We start from the raw sequence: 17768 nt of genomic DNA, 5'->3' as shown, positions 1-17768 counted from the left end.
CTCTGGTTTTAACGAAATATAATTGACATACAACACTGTATTGTTTTTAGATGTACAACATGACGATTGGATACATGTATATATTACAAAATGATTATCACAATAAGTTTAGTTACCATCCATTGCCTCACATAGTTACAATTTTTTCTTCTTGTGACAATAACTCCTAAGATCTACTCTCTTAGCAACTTTCAAAAATATGATAAAGTTATTTTTAACTTTCATCACCATGCTGTACCTTAGTTCCGCAGAACTTATTTATCTTATAACTGGAAATTTGTCCCTTTTGACCACCTTCCCCCAATGCCCTCTTCCCCTAGCCCTTGTCTCTGGCAACCACCACTCTATTCCCCATAAGGGTAAGATCATACAGTATTCGTCTTTCTCTGTCTAACTTATTTCACTTAGCATAACATCTTCAAGCCATCCGTGTTGTCTCAAATGGCAGGATGTCCTTCTTTTTATGGCTCAATGTATAGATAACTATATACACACACAGATGTATGCATAGGGCACATTTTCTTCATCCATTCTTCTACAAATGGACACAGGTTATTTCCACATCTTGACTATTATAAATAATGCTGCAATGAACATGGTGATTCTCAGAAGGTATTTCTGCTGACCTCAATTCATCCCTCCAACCAGACTGGGGATAGTTTTAATGAGACAGACCTGCTATTCTTGGTCAGTAGAAAGGATGTCTTTGATGGAACCACATGGAAATTAAATATGAACAACCCGAGGATGTGTGAACATGTTGGCTCTCAGTCTCTGGTTCTCTCTTATGTCCCTCTCTGGGTCTCTGAATTGTGAATCTACCATTCTGTTTCTTCCTCAGTTTTTATTTCTGTCTCTGTATCTTTGTTTCTGATGATTCTCTATGTCTTTCTCTTCTACCCATTTTCTCTCTATTCAATTTGAAAAATTGTATCACTTGCTTACAAGCCTGAGGATGTAAGCATCACAATATGTAATTAAAATATGTAATGCAACTGACAGCCCTGGTATCTTGCTTGGTTTTGTTGCATATTTATTCATTTATTTAATAATTGTAACTTGATTTGAAATATTTCAGCCTTGGCTGTGAGATACTCTGCATGTGCTGCTTAGTTTAATTTTCCACTCTAGGAGCTATCAGTGGTCTTATCCACACACTTGGAGTGCTCAGTTAGCATCATATCTGAAAGGACCTCTGTAGAAGCACCTTCTTTCTGGGACACCCCTTTCTGGGACACTGGGTGGCTCAGTTGGTTAAGCATCCAACTCTGGCTCAAGTCATGATCCCAGGGCTCTGAGATCAAGCCCCGCATTGGGTTCCCTTCTCCACAGGGAGTCTGCTTCTCCTTCTGCCCTTCCTCCCACTTGTTCTTTCAATGTCTCTCTCTCTCCCTCTCTCAAATAATAAATAATCAATTTCTTGCCCCATTGGTGGGAATGCAAGTCAGTGGAGCCACATTGGAAAGCAATGTGGAGATTCCTCAAGAAATTAAAAATAGAGCTACCCTATGACCCTGCCATTGCACTACTGGGTATTTACCCCAAAGATACAGATGTAGTGAAAAGAAGGGCCATCTGTACCCCAATGTTCATAGCAGCAATAGACACAGTCACCAAACTGTGGAAATAACCCAGATGCCCTTCAACAGATGAATGGATAGAAAAGATATGGTCCACATATACAATGGAGTATTGTGCCTCCGTCAGAAAGGATGAACATCCAACTTTTGTATCAACATGGACAGGATTGGAGGAGATTATGCTGAGTGAAATAAGTCAAGCAGAGAGAGTCAATTATCATATGGTTTCACTTACTTGTGGAACATAAGGAATAACACAGAGGACATGGGGCGATGGACAGAGGAGTGAGTTGTGGGAAACCGGGGTGGGAGAGGAACCATGAGAGATTGTGGACTCTGAGAAACAAACTGATGATTTTGGAGCGGAGGGCGGTGGGAGGTTGGGTAAGCCTGGTGGTGGGTATTAAGGAGGACCTGTATTGCATGGAGCACTGGGTGTGGTGCCTAAACAATGAATCTTGGAACACTGAAAAAATAAAATAAAATTTAAAACAAAATAAATAAAAATATCTTTATTTAAAGTGCTCTATCTCAATCGGTATGCAAGGTTTTCCTAATTAGCATAATGAATTTTAGAAATCTTTAAAATGACTTTATTTAAAGCCATTAACTGAGTTAATAGTTTTTTAGTTAGTATATTACAAAACCTTCCACATATTTACAACACTACTCTTTAAATACATCATTTTTCAGAAGTGGAATGTGAGGTTTTATTGGTGAAATTAAATGTATTCAAGAAGTACAGCTTGGCTAAAACATTTAATTGTCTCCCCATCCTTGTGTAAAGAGTATCAGAATCCAGCTAGAGCGGCAACCTATAGTTTTGAGATGGGGCTGGGGCTTGACCTCGGAACAGCCCCAGGTCCAGCTACCGGCCAGAGGATTTCCAGTTGCCTGAACTATAGGAGAACAGAATCCTGCCTCTGGACTATTGCCATGGCCACCTGAAGCAGACCTTCCACACAGGTGGGGACAGACACAACTAAAAGGACAGAGGCATGGGATGTCACTGTGTTTGCAGAGCAGGTCATTTGAGCTATTGTATGCCTGCCTGCTCATGCGACTGATAAACCTTCCTTGTGGGGCCAGAATTTTCTTGAGATCTGCTTCATTATAATCCAGTAGAAAGCCTGGGAGGGAGGAATTAACTCTCACTCTCACTCGTCTCAAATATCTCCACAGCTTCTGTCATCTACCAACAGGACTTCAGAGCTGTGCGTTAAAAATTGGCTTAAGTCAGTTCAGAGCAACAATATAAGAAAATGAGCAAGGGCAGTTTTGTTTCCTATTTCTGGTGCTTCCAAGGGACTCGGAACGGTACTCTCTGGGGAGAGTGATAGGACAGAACTCTGCACTAAGAGGCTATGACGGGCATCTTGGCTCACCATCTCTACCATGAATTGTCCGGATGACCTTGGGCTAGTCATTTAACCCTCTGAATCTCAATTGTTGCATCTGTAAAACAGGAATAATTGCTTACTTACAGCAATTGAGTTTTAAAAGTTATTATTCAAAGAGGTGGCAACTTTGCCTTTGGAGAACAGTCACCTTCCACAACTCTTTTTTAATTATTGGAGATTCTAATTTTTGTGAGTAGCTATAATATACTGAGCTATAGTCACATGCCACACAATTCAGACATTTAAAGTATACAACTCCATAGTTTTTACTATATTCAGAGTTATGTGTGATTATCACCACAATCTCCGAACATTTTATCACCCCAAAAAGAAGCCCCATATCCTTTAGCTATCACGCCCCGGGGTCCCTGTTAAGGGCATTAGACAATCACTGATCTACTTCCTTTCTCTACTTTCTGATATCCTTAATATTTCATAAAAATGAAATCATATATTATGCAGACTTTTATGATGGGCTTCTTTTCTTCTTTTCTTAATATAATGTTTTCAGAGTTCATCCATACTATAGCATCTGTCAGTACTTCATTCCTTTTTATGGCCAAATAACTTTCCATTATATGAATGTAACACATTTTATTCATCCATTCATCAGTTGATGGACATTTGGTTTATTTCTACCTTTTAATTATTATAGGTAATGTTTCTATGACCATTTCATGTGCAAGTTTTTGTGTGGACGTATGTTTTCACTTCTGAGTGTGTGTCTATGAGTGAAATTGCTGGGCTCTACTGTATATGATATCTCTGTGTTCTATCCTTTGAGGAACCAGTAGATACTGTTTTCCAAAATGACTGCAACGCCTCACATTACGATGTATGAGGGTCCCAATTTATCCACATCCCGATGATACTGGTTATTGTCTCTTTTTTATTATAGAGAGTGTGACATAATATCTCATTCTGGTTTTGATTTGCATTTCCCTGATAGCTAATGATGTTTAGCATTTTTTCTTACAGTTTTTGGTCTTTCAGTTCTCTTCTTTAGAAGGATGTCTACTCATGTCTTTGGCCCGTTTTTACATCTGACTTACCTTGTTCTGAACTGCCAGAATTCCTGATGTATTCTACATACAAGTCTTTCATCAAATCTATGATTTGAAAATATTTTCTCCCATTCTGTGGGTTGCCTTTTCACTTTCTCAATAGTGTACTTTGAAAAATAAGTTTTCAGTGTTAGAGAAGTCCAATTTATCTATTTTTTCTTTTGTTGTTTGTGTCTTCAGTGTCTTTTCTAAAAATCCATTGCCAAATCGAAGGTCACAAAGACTGCATGTCTTCTTCTAAGAGGTTTATTGTTTAAGCTTTTACATTTAGGCTTTTGACCCATTTTTGGTTAATTTTGTATACAGTGTAAGGGAGAGATCCAACCTCACTTCTTTGCATGTACCAGCACCATTTGTTGAAAAGTCTATTTTTTCTCCATTAAATGATCTTGGCACTTTAATCATATATCAGCTGGCCACAGATCTGTAGGTTTACTTCTGGACTCTCATTTTCGGTCCATTGGTCAATATGTTAGTTTTTCTCCTGGGACTGCACTGGCCTGATTACTGGTGCTTTTTAGTAAATTTTGCAATTGAGAAGCACAAGTCCTCCAACTTTGCTCTTCTTTTTCAAGACTGTTTTGATTATTCTGGGTTCCTTGTATTTCCATATGAATTTTCAAATCCTTTTTTAAATTTTGAAAAAAAGAAAACTATTCTAGTATTTGTGGGCTGTAACATCTATAACTGGGTTTTGATTTTTGCCTTCTGGAGATTTAAAAGCAAAGAAATCCAAAATTTCTATAGTTCTGTGGATTTAATATAGTAGGAATTCCACCCCCCCCAAACAAGCTCATCCAACTGAACATTCTTTAAATTTCCTCTTGCACTAGTTATCTTCTCATTCTCTAATGAGACCCTTTAAAATTGTTCAGCTTGAGAAGTTTTGCCTGCTAAGAATGGTCTCAGACTCTTGGTACATCTTCCTTAATTCGAAGCTTCTCGAGGTTGTCACTGGTGAGTCAGAGAAGCAGGGGCAACGAGCAAGAATTCGCCCAGTCTCAATTCAGCAATCTGAAGAAAAAGAAAATTCAGGCACCATTCTCTGAAACTGCTCTCTTGTTTAAAATTCTCGATCCAGGCATCACCTAATAAAAAGCTGTATGCCCTTAGCCCCCTCTTCCACCCCCACTGAGTAATGCAATGGTCTCAAGAATCCATATAAAAACCCCTCTCAAATGAGCACATTGAGAGGCAAAGAAAATGGTGTTGAAAGCAAGGGAGACCTGCAGAGAGGGGGGAGGAAAGGATAGAGAGCAAGATCAGGGCAGAAACCAATAGCAACAAGGAAGGGAAGAGAATGAGGAGGGGAAGGGGAATGGGAACTCAGAAAGGAGGAGAGAAGCATATGGCAGGTATCAATTATTTACCATTTATGTACAATAAAAAAATGCACTTTAACTACAGGAAGAGCACCAAATCTACTCAATAACCATTTAAAAGAATATGGAAATAAAACACAGCCATTTAAAGGGCTGTAATAAATGTGCAATGCTCTTTGTAATGCCCCTAAAAGAATACAAGTGTTAAGCCATAGTAAATTACACTTAAAAGTACGTGTAACATAAAAATGAAATTAGGAATACAAATAACCTCACACTTAGGCATTTTTTTCAAAGACTCTTCAGTTAATTGGAAAAGCCTCTAAGGAGCATAACTTTTCTTCTCTCATATTCTCTTCTCTTAACAATAGAGCCACGCGAATGGCAGGAGCAAATAAACACAGGTGATCCAGAATGCATGAAAGGGCTGCATGAAATCGTCTGCCCTAGAAAAAGAAAGGAAGAAAATAAATAGAAGGCACTGCCAGAATTTTTCCTTTCACTTCTCTTTTAAAGAGTTATTTATTGGAGAGAGAGCACGCACGAGTGGGGGGGGCAGAATCCCAAGCCGACTCCACACTCAGCATGGACCCTGACACAGGACCCGATCTCATGACACCAAGACCATGACCTGAGCTAAAACCAAAAGTCAGACACTTAACCAACTGGGCCAACCAGGCACCCCCAACTTCATTTTTCAGAGGACCATATGAAACCCTTTAAACAAGGGTCACAGGGGCACCTGGGTGGCTCAGTGGGTAAAGCCTCTGCCTTCAGCTCAGGTCATGATCTCTAGGTTCTGGGATCAAGCCCTGCATGGGGCTCTCTGCTCAGCGGGGAGCCTGCTTCCCCCCCCCTCTCTCTGCCTGCCTCTCTGCCTACTTGTGATCTCTGTCAAATAAATAAATAAAATCTTAAAAAAGGGGGGGGGGTCACAAAAATATGCAGATGGCATCACAGCCTGTTTCCCAAATGTACATTTTAATAGCTTCAATATTCTCCTGAAAATGCAATAAGTCAAGGAGGAAATGCTATTAACTTCATGTGCCCATTTTTCATGAATGTCTGCTGTGTCATATAGTCACATTTCCAGTAAACCAGTCCCAACACGGTCCAGCCTTAAAGGGGAGAGGATCAAAGAGTTTGGTTCTAAGACGACTGCAGCCATTAGATACCAGAGCAAAGCACGGAAGTGGGGTGGGGTGCGGCTGCTGGCAGAATTTGCTCTGCCCCAGCCTGTGAATTCCGCATAAAGGTTCTAGACACAAAGAAGAGTTCTCGCCTCAATCAATGAGTAGCACATTGTCTTTTCAACCTACCCAGTCAGTCCCCAAATCTCTTCCATATTTGGGACAGAACACATGACACCCACACAATTTCATCAATATTACAGCTTGGATTGCCCAAGAAGCCAACTCTGAGACAGAGATGAGTATACAGGACATTCTTAGGGTGTGCTCTTGGGATCCAACACCTGTGGAAGAGATGGAAAGGTCGTAAAATTGGGCAGAGGGAGAAATTGGACTATGGTGCAGTTTCATTGGACAGCTCAGCCAAACTTCTGGGAAATTTGGAAGATGGCCTGATCCCTCAATGTTGCCCCCGCTGATGGAGAGGGCCCCCATATCCCTTCAGCACAGGGCATTAAATGCAGCTCCCCAGGAAGGGGCTTGACCTCGTCCAAGGCTTGTCACCACATCTGGGACAACCCAAAAGGGACTGAGAACTGAGGGCAGCTGCCTGCAGCACGCGCGTCGCTGGGGGTGTGGGATCTTCAGTCCTGAGAACGGATCTCCAGGCCCACTGCAGTGAGTCCACAGAATGGACCTTTTTGGGGTTCCTCTATTCATTCAGGAAACATTTGTGGCATCATTTTAATGGGTGAGGCACTGATCTCTGATGACTGATCACAGTAATGTTTCCAGCCTGTCTTTGGGCACAAAACACAATGAGTTTTATACTCGTTGCCTCCCTGAAGTCTCTGTGAGGCAACGCTCATCTAAGAAACAAGGGCTCATCTAAGAAAACTGGCAATGGTGCAAGTAACCAGCCATTGTCTTTTACAGGCAGGCCCTCCAGTATTTATATGAGAAAGGCATCTTAAAGAGACGATGGCAAACCTCACCTAGAAATATAAACAATCCACTGACATGGGGTAACAGATGGACAGGAAACAGGGAGATGTAGGTAATGAGAAACTTCCTGAAGCTCTGTATTCTCCAACCACCCCCCATCCTGTCTTGTTTCTATCTCTGCAGATGCTGGAGGGCAAGATCTAGTCCATAAATTATTCTCTGACCCCATTTTCTAAATTTCATTAAAAACATTTTTTTCTCCTTTATCTGAAAATTCCTCTTTCAACTCTTACAAAGACACTCCTGGGTCTGTCTTATTACCCAATAAGTAACCTGCTACTGTTCGCAGGGACTGTAATCAACCCTGTGCTGCTGCCCTAACAATACACCTAAGTGTGCCGCAGACCACAAGCACTCACCCTCTTGTGTCATTTCACTTAATTAATAAGCGGAACGAAGATTTCAGAAAAGGGAAAAATTTGATTATGCAGCATTGTAATGGCACTCAAGTCGGCTGTAAAGACTGAGCGGGGTCTGCCCCTTAAAATCTCCATTTGCTCCACCGTGGTGCCATGGAAATGTCAGCTCAGACCCCCCACCCCCATCCCCACCCGAGGTGACCTTTAGCTGCATCTCTCAGTAATACTAAACCATTAGTCATGCCTGGGTCAGTGATGTGTCAATAACAGAATAATTATTGAAGAAAACCTTAAGAGGAAGAACAGCAGTCTCGATTCGGGATCAGCTCAACCCGAACCGGCACCACGGCTTGTTGACTAAATGAATGCATGTCGGATAAATGGCCCCTGTGCATCTGGAGACCTAAAGACTGTTGATTCCATTAATCCAGGGGGTTATTTGTAGCTGCTAAACACCTTTTTAGAGCAGTAAGTGGCATGCCTTTTACTCCTGCTGACTGCAACCCACTCTTCTCCAGGAGAACAAATTCACTGTACTTAATGGCTCTGGCATTTTAAAAGGAAGTCCGTCAGCAGGGCCATCCAGAACACCTGCACCTTTTGCAGGGCACTGGCTGCCAAGAGCCTCTCCCCACTCCCAGGAGAGACCATCTTGAGACCCCGAAATGAGAGATGCCTCCACGTTCTATGCCAGACCTCTGAGAGAAACTAAGCGGTAAGGTGCTATTAAAAGAAATGAGGGGTTATGAGAGAGGTGGTGTGGCTTAACGGTTACAGTGAGGAACACAAGACACAGACACTCACACTCACACACACACACACATACACACACACACACGCACACGAAGAATGCCATGTGAAGCCTGGAGTTCTGCCCACCACAAGCCAAGAAATTTCCAGAAGCTGGGAGAAAGACCTGGAACAGATCCTTCCTTGGCACCTTTAGAGGGCGTGTGGCCTTGCTGGCATCTTGATCTTGCACATTCTGGCTTCTGGAAGTGTGAACAATCAATGCCTGTGATTAAGCCACCCAGGTGCATTGTTGGAGTAGCCCAAACAAACCAAACATTGAGGCAGTAACTTGCAGCCAGCAGACCTCATATAGAGTTCTGTCCTCAGGATTTACTTGTGTCATCTTGAGCAAATTGTTTAGACTCCTTTTCCCTCTATTTCCTATAAGACCAACACAATAAATACATGGTTTACCTAGCTCACAAATTTATCATGGGAATCAAAACTTTACATATGCAAGAGCACTTTCCAAACTAACAAAGCATACATGCTATCTATATGACATTAGTGTGTCCAATCCAGCATTCTGTACGGTGGAATCTTCTACCCAAAAGTATATACAAACTGAGATCTCCAGGTTTCCGTAAAGAGAGAGCAAAAGGTGTTCCGAAAATAAATAGACAAACAAACAAAAAACACAAAAATCTCTGTCCCTCACCTTCTATGCAGTCAAGATAGATTTGAGTAGGGAACAGGAAACCTTTGTGGGCAAAAAGGAAAAGTCAGCTCTAAGGTCACTTCTTCCTAATACTTTATCCTAGGTGAAAATGACACACACCAAATAGGCACCAGCCAAGAACAAGAGCCCAAGATCTTTCTCTCCCACTGGAGCGCAGGGTTCCGGGGAAGGAGAGAGAGCTAGGGAGAGGGGAGGTAGTGATGCAATGTAAATGCTCAATGGAAGCTTATGTACTATGAGAGTTTTTGTTAGAGGCCATATACAATATTCCTGTAATTCTTGGTTTCTTTTAATAAGCAGGTGTTTCTTCTATGTTCAGTTGCAACCAGAATAAACTCCACGGTCCCTCAACTCAGCTATTAAATGAAGTTGCACTAAAAACAACAACAGGGGCACGTGGGTGGCTCAGTCAGTTAAGCATCCAACTCACGATTTCAGCACAGGTCATGATCTCATGCGTTGTGAGATTGAGCCCTGCCTAGGGCTCCACACTCAGCAGGGGGTTTGCTTGAGTCTCTCTCCCTCTGCCCCTTCCCAAACTCATGCTCGCTCTCTCTCTTTCTCTCAAATAAATAAATCTTTAAAAACAACAACAATGAAGTCTAAGAAATAAAATGGCTTTAAAAGGCAATCCATTGATAGTATGTACTCTTGATACCATATAATGAAAATAGCACTTTACCTCTGTGGTCATCTTCCTCAAAACCTGTAATCCCATCCAATCATAAGAAAAATATCAGACAAATTCCAATTGAGACATCCTACAAAATACCTGTCCAGGACTCCTCAAAACTGGCAAGGTTACTAAAAATGAGAAAAGGCTGAGAGAAACCGCCATCGCCAAAAGGAGTCTGAGGAGACATGACCAGTAAATGTAATGAGAGATCCCGGCTGAGATCCTGGAACAGAGAATTGGATAAAAATAAAGGAAATCTGAATAAACCATGGACTTTAGTTAATAACAATGTATCAATATTGGCTCACTATTTGTAACAGAGATACCATACTGATATATGTTAGTAATAGGGGAAAGTGGGTACTTGGTCTCAGTTTTAATATAAATCTAAGATTGTTCTCAAAAATGGAACCCATTAAAAAATTAAAAGGGCGGGCGCCTGGGTGGCTCAGTGGGTTAAGCCGCTGCCTTTGGCTCAGGTCATGATCTCAGGGTCCTGGGATCGAGTCCCGCATCAGGCTCTCTGCTCAGCAGGGAGCCTGCTTCCCTCTCTCTCTCTCTGCCTGCCTCTCCATCTACTTGTGATTTCTCTCTGTCAAATAAATAAATAAAATCTTTAAAAAAAATAAAAAATAAAAATAAAAAAATAAAAAATTAAAAGGACAATCCAAACTTTGTTTTCATGTTTTAAAGAGTACTAAAGGAAATTAAATTTATGACTCACAGAAATTCTTCAAAATCCCCTTTCCTCTTCTTTTCAGATATTATACAACCTATTATTTCTCCAAAGCCGTTTGCTCTCTCACACCTCCCCACACGCGTGCATACACACACACACACACACACACACACACACACGCACACACTGTCTGGTACCTAGGAACCGTGCAAGGCTTCTTTGTCTCTCATCCTTCTTTGCTGATAAAATACTCTGTCACTGTTACCCTTCTCCATCCACATGCTCTCCCAGAATGCACCAGCTCTAAAACTTTGGCTCCCCCTAGCCAGTCACAGTCCCTCTAGAAACCTGCATGACCTCATGGTTCCCTTCCTTGCTGCCCACGAAAAAACAGCATGAGGTATTCCTGGAATATGTCATCCTTCTTTAGGTCTGTTGGATTTTCTAAGTGGAGATTTCTAGTGGAGAATTTGAAATAAATAAAATATTCAACCTCAATATATGATAAAGAATTTGAAAGTCAAAAAATAGAAGTCATTAATATCACTCCCTTACTATCTACATGTTTGAACTAGTGTTGGAACACCTGTTTGAAACCATCTCGCAAGCCATGCTGAATGCCGCGGACCGGGACGCAGTGTTGGGCATGGGCATCATCGTCCACATCATTGAGAAGGACAAAATCACCACCAGGACACTGAAGGCCCGCATGGACTAACCTTCTTTTTTTTTTTTTAAATAAATAAATAGTTTTTCTTTCAAAAAAAAAAAAAAGAAAAGAAAAAAAAGGTGCTATTTTGATAAATCTCAAAGATAAGCAGAAGTAAAGATTATATTATTTAGACATACCTAGTTAGGTGATAGAACTGTTTTCTGAAGAAGCAACAGGGCAATAAAGACAAAATTTCAGATAGTGTTTATCTTCTGGGGAGGAGGGTAATGCTCTTGGTCTTACTTTGGATGCATATTATTTTGTTTCACTTACATTTTATACACTTTGGTTTGTATCAAACAAAAATGTATTTTTTAAAGACAATAAAAACCCTAATTGGAATACCATATCAGAATACCATAAGCAGGGAAAACAATTTTGGCTTATTTAAAGAGAAAAGATAATAATTAATTAAAATTTTAAAAGATAATAATTAATATTATCTTATTAATAAGATATTTGGCGGCTCACAGACAGAGGGATCAGACACCCAGCCTTGGCGTGGGGGTGCAGCCAAGAACTCAGGCTGCAGATCTAGCCCTGAGAAGACACCACTACACATCAACATTACAGCTTATTATCTCCAAAGCCACCAACACAAGACACTGACAACAGCAGATGGAACCCTGCTGTGTTGCCCCCTCAGAACTGGATGGAGAAGGGAGGGAGCTGTTGCCACCAGGTGTCCTCTGGGCCCCTGTTTCTTCATACCTTCTAGCTCTAGTTTCCAGCTCTGGGTACATAAGCCTGACTGGTGGAGTCCAAGTCATCTGCCTTTGTCCTACCTGCATGGGAGGCTGGGAAAGTGCTTGGCTTCTACAGTAAAAAGCAGACTCCGCTTCCTCAAAGACTCATAAAGTAATGAAACTCCCACACAGAAACAAAAACTTGAGATTCTGGGTGTCGAAACACCTGAAAAAGTCCACTTCTTTAGCTGTTCAGCACCAACATACATCCTTCTCCCCATGCATCTGCTGTATAAAAATATGACTGCTTGGGTGGCTTAGTCCATTAAGTGTCCTACTCTTAGTTTCTGCTCAGGTCATAATCTCAGAGTTGTGAGATCCAGTCCCACTTCAGCTCTGCACTCATCAGGGAATCTGCTTGAGATTCTTTCCCCTTCTCTTCCGTCCCCCTCTGTTCCTCCTCCCTAAATAAATAAATACATAAAATCCTTAAAAATACGACTACTTAACACAATGTAACTATCCCTCATATAATCCATAAAATGTCTACCTTCTGCCCAAAATGGGACAGGGAAGGCATCCAACACCCAAAGTCTCATTGGGCCCTGGACCCAGCTTCAAGTGTAAGGTGTCAGAGTGTCCATTCTTATATTAGTTCTATCATGATCTTTTCCTTAGACTTTGTAACCTCTAAATCAAAGTATTAAGCTAACTCCCACCAACATACCCCATAAACATAACAGAAGAAACAGAAAGATAAAAGTGGAAAAGAGGAAGAAAATTCAAGTATAAAAATATATGTCTAACCAAATCAAAAATACTCCAGCTGGTCATGAGTCAATAGTAGGTATTTATGACACTCCCCACTTATTCTAAGGTAGCTTTGCTTTTAGCCAAAATCTCAACTAGGGATTCTCGACTTTATGGAGCGACCCAGAGTCTTCCTCCTGAGGGAGCACAGGATGGCCTTATTTGTGGCCCTATTTGTACAGGATGATTAAGTCTTTAACTTTTACCGCTGGGTGTCTTCCTCCTTCTTGACTCCCTTGTAGCCATGATCCCATTTTCCTTCTAGAGTCAGGATCAGTCAACCCAGGATTGCCCTAGCTCCCTCTTCAGGCTTTTCACCCAGTGGCGTGAGGTTGTAATTAGAGTCTCTAGACTAGCAGTGTTTTCATGAGTTTATTAGCTCTCCAGGCCTACTATACAATTTACCACAAAGTTGGTGGCTTAAAAGAAAAAAATATATTCTCTCACAATTTCTGAAATTATGGATGCTTTTTCTGGGGATTTCTGAAATTAAGATGTCAGCAGGGCCAGGCTCTCTCCAAAGGTTCCTTGGGACTCTTCCATCTTCTGGTGGCTCCAGTTGCTGCTTGACTTAAAGCACCATATCACCGATCTCTGCTTCTGCATTCACACGGCCTTCATCCCTTGGGTCTCTGTGTATTAAATCTCATCCTTACTTCTCTCACATGGACACTACTCACTGAATCTAGGGCCCACTCTAAATACAGAAAATCTCATCTTGAAATATTTTGTGGATCCTTTGTGGATAACTACATCCACAATGACCTTATACAGTCATATGTGACCAAATACAGTCATATTCACAGTCAAATATTCATATTCACACATCCACAGTCCTAGGAGTGAAGACTTGGACACATCTTTCAAGCTTATACAATAAGGACACATAATTCTCTAACTCTGGGCTTATTCTGAGATTAAAATCATATTCTCATTCTCCAAATCCTAACCAACAATCTTCTATTCTTCTTACTCATCCTGCCCAACCTGCAAATCTTTTACCTGTCCATGGTTCTGGGTGGATGGTCATCTCAGGCTCTTTCCATCCAGAGGGCAGTGAGAGGTAACACACAGAAACTAAGGTGCATGGACCAAATCTTCATCATCCAATGGAGACGGGCCACAAAGAGGAGATACACTAAACTTGTTGCTACTCCAAATAGATGAGACTACAAATATCCCACACGTGTGATACTATTCAAGATGCCCTCACCCAGTCAGCAATTGTTAAAGATTAACATTTGTGAACTGCTCAGCCCTAGGACAATTACATGCTGATTATTGTGGAGATGTAAAACTAGCATACACCCCTCCCTATGGACCAGGACTTCCTCTGAATAGAATAAATTTTTCTAGTATAATCATTCTGAAAAAAAGCCCATCCTCTGGTCTTGAATAATTGAGGCCTGGGTTTCTGGAAGGATGGTTTTCAATTTCCAAATACAATCCATTTTCTGTTATATTGCATTCCATACTTCTGTTATATTGCATCTCTCTCAAAATATGCCCCAGACAAGGAGAATTGTTGCCCACCCCCAAAATACACATTGGGCCATATTCCAGTGTCACATAATTTTGCACTAAGAAAATACTTAACTGCACTTTTCAGGTCAGCATTTTTCTTCTAATCTTCAAATTTTAGGAAAGTGAGACCTAAAATATAACTGAGACCTTTTTTGTTCCATTACTTCTGAACTGAAAAGACCTTATATACTCCTCCTTTGTATTTCTTTTTTCTTCACTAAGAAATTTCTCACTCATGCTGTTTCTCTGACAATCAATTCATTGATCTTTACTATTCCACGCCAGGAATATTTGAAATGCAAATAAGGTCACAGGTCTCTTTTCCATCAAAAAAAGGTCGTTTAGAAACACTAAAATAGTGCAGTTCTATGAATCCCCCATATTTGACTGTATGTTCATCCTAACCTTTCTTTTTCCTTAATTTTCCTTTATGTCAAAGCAGAAAAATAAACTGCTAAAAAAAAAAAAAAAAAGCTTGTACTAGTTAATCTTTCAAAATACAGGAAATCACTATACTGGAAGAATCTTTATTCATTTGACTGAAACCCTTCAATTTCTTAGACACTAAATATCAGCAGACTTAGCAAAGCTCTTTGTATCTATCATCTACTCATGCATCATTCATGTAAAATGTGACCTGGGTCCCATTAGTTGACTAGCTGATCTGAATCTTTTGGGTTACTCAGATAAGTCATTCCTAGTGGTCCTCCTTTTAAAATTAATGGAATAGAACAGAACACATGCTACTTAAAAGAATGCCCTGCTGGGAATTTCTCACTAAAGTAAAGCTAATTCTTTTCTGTATTTCCCCTTTCTTTCTCACTCTTATTTTCGCTTTCATTCCAAAGGACTGTATTTCTGAATTTATTTCAGATCCAGGAGTAAGAAGATCAATGTCAAGGCCCAGCTGGGACTCAACATACATGAATTTGAATCAGTAACCACCCTCTAGTACAAAGCCTTCTTCTCTCAAAGTGCTTTCTTTCTGCTCAAGGCCTTTGGTAACACCCCATGAGAACGATGACCCCGTCACTCCTTGGAAGCCCTGTTGATCAGAGCCTCATAGATAGTCAAGGCTTTCCCTATAACACCCTACACGTCGGAGTAATTGCTCATTTCCTTATTTGCCACACAATTATGACTAGCTACAGATGTAGTCATAGCTTTTAAAAATACATGTCTTGGGAGATTTAAATATGGTCACCATCCTGCTTAAAAATCCGTCAACGGCACCCCATAAATTTCCACCAGGTTTCAGATTCTGAACACACAACATCCTCGTGGTTGGTTGCTGCTGCCTACCTTTCTACCATCATCTCTCACCTCTCCCACATGTACATTTTATTTCCACCGAGCTGCTTACTGTCTCCCATTCTTCTGCATTTATGATACCTAGGATGTTCTCGGCCCCTCTGTCATCAAGCTAACTCTTACTCATCCTCCCGTGTCAGTTCAGTCCCCAGGGAACTTTCAAAATCTACATCCTGATCTAGAAATCCCTACTCTAGGCTGTCAGTTACCTTGTACATACCTCTAACGCAGTGCTTCTCACACTGCTGTACAGAAGCTGCAAATTCACTTTCCTGTCCTATACTCATCCAGAGCTGCTTCATTCACTTGTCAATAAAATAATAACTTGACCAAGAGTTGTGTTATATTTTTCCATATCTTCAATAATGGAACTTTTTTAATTAACTAAGGGATTTATCATATGGTGCAGGCTGAAGAACAATTCACACTATTCAATTAAATGATTTATATGTAAAAGTTATTTCAGTTTTAAAATTAAAAAGTTATTTTAATTTTCCTATATGCTTCTTTAAATCCCAATGGAGACTCTGTAAAGCTGCTTTTAGCTGCTGTCTTATGATTTGGCCCCCTCAGCCAGGAGCAAAAACACCACCCTACTGCAGAATTATCATATTACTCTGTATTTGGTGCTGTAATGTCTCCCTCATATCTTCAAACATCATTGTTTTTGCCTGGTTTCAGCCCCCTCTGTGATCCTACTCTATTCCACCACTTTGCTAGTTTCTTGCTAATTCTTCCGTAAGACGAAGCTCAGTTGCAAGTGTCCAAAAATGCAGGTCAGACCATCATAAACAGACAAACTAAAAAACAGGCAGGAATGATTTTCCTGGGACATGTAACTGAGTAATTAAGGGCACACAGCTAGATCCAGAGGTTGAAATGATTGCATCAGGAATCTGCCTCTTTTCCTCTTCATTGATTTTATTCTCAGTCAGGCTTTATAATAAGAAGAGATGGCCCCATATCCACACCTCCAACCTTACAAGCAAATTCCTAATAAACTGCCACATTCCTGAGAGTTGAAGCAGAAGTCCTGAAGGGAATCTAATTGGCCCAGTCTGAGTCACATGCTCATTCCTAAACCAATCACTGTGGCCAGTGGGATGCATTATTCTGTTTCCCTCTCTCTTTTTTCTTTTTACTCCCTCAATGTTCATCTATTTTGTTTCTTAAATTCTACATATGAGTGAAATCATATGATATTTCTCTTTCTCTGACTTACCTACCTCATTTAACATAATCTCTCCATAATTTGGAGCGCATGTACCCCTTCAAATCTGTGTTTTTTGTATCCTTTAGGTAAATACCTAGTAGTGCAATTGCTGGATTGTAGGGGAGCTCTATTTTTAAGTTTCTGAGGAATTTCCATACTGTTCTCCAGAGCGGCTGCACCAGTTTGCATTCCCACCATGAGTGCAAAAGGCTTCTCCTTTCTCCAGAGATGTGCTATTCGGATTGGCTAGGCTGCTCCCTCAAGTGCCAACCCTTAGAGTGAAAATAGGTGAGCCCCATTCAAAGTACAGGGACAGGAAAGGTGAATTGGGAGATATCAGAGGGGGAAATAAACCATGAAAGACTGTGAACTCCTAGAAACAAACTGAGAATTTTAGAGGTGACAGGGATAGGGGGATGGGTGAACCTGGTGGTGGGTATTAAGGAGAGCACATATCACATGGAGCACTGGGTGAACACTGTATCAAAAACAAATGATGCATTTTATGGTGACTAACATAACACAATAAAAATAATTAATTAATTAATTAATTAACTTTTTAAAAGTACAAGGACAGGATCCTCCAGAAGACAGAGGAATTCTATCACCAGAAAAGGGGAGGGGATAAAAGCATTCTGGGAAAACCAAAACTAGAGACATATTCTATATCTCCCTTCCTTAGAGTGTTTCCAAAAAAAAAAGAAAGAAAGAGGAGTATTCCCTAGTGCCCTCTAAACATTTCTACCAAAGAGTTCCTAATAACAAGGGTCAGTCAGAATTATAAACACATACACACACACACACACACACACACATAGAAGGGCAT

At 40.7% G+C, this 17768-nt stretch overlaps 1 protein-coding gene and 1 long non-coding RNA gene across 3 annotated transcripts in view; both read right to left on the bottom strand.

Annotated features, from left to right (window-relative positions):
- The window catches only part of PLEKHM3 (pleckstrin homology domain containing M3), a 1279556-nt gene that overhangs the window by 698688 nt on the left and 563100 nt on the right, over positions 1–17768 (bottom strand). The gene's annotated exons all lie outside the window — the stretch shown is intronic.
- Positions 3136–17768, bottom strand: part of LOC309843500 — a 39195-nt gene continuing 24562 nt past the window's right edge. Inside the window, exons 2-4 of one of the 2 annotated variants that reach the window (XR_014300172.1) lie at positions 6686–6840; positions 5638–5812; positions 3136–5058 (exon numbers count right to left, since the gene is read on the bottom strand). This is a non-coding gene — a long non-coding RNA (uncharacterized lncRNA). The remainder of the gene's footprint in view (positions 5059–5637; positions 5813–6685; positions 6841–17768) is intronic. The other variant, XR_014300173.1, reaches the window with a different exon arrangement.

The sequence above is a fragment of the Mustela nivalis genome (genome assembly GCF_964662115.1).
Source record: "Mustela nivalis genome assembly, chromosome: 11".
NCBI lineage: Eukaryota > Metazoa > Chordata > Mammalia > Carnivora > Mustelidae > Mustela > Mustela nivalis.
The sequence above is the reverse complement of the archived record's forward strand: the minus strand, read 5'-3'. Positions and strand labels throughout refer to the sequence as shown.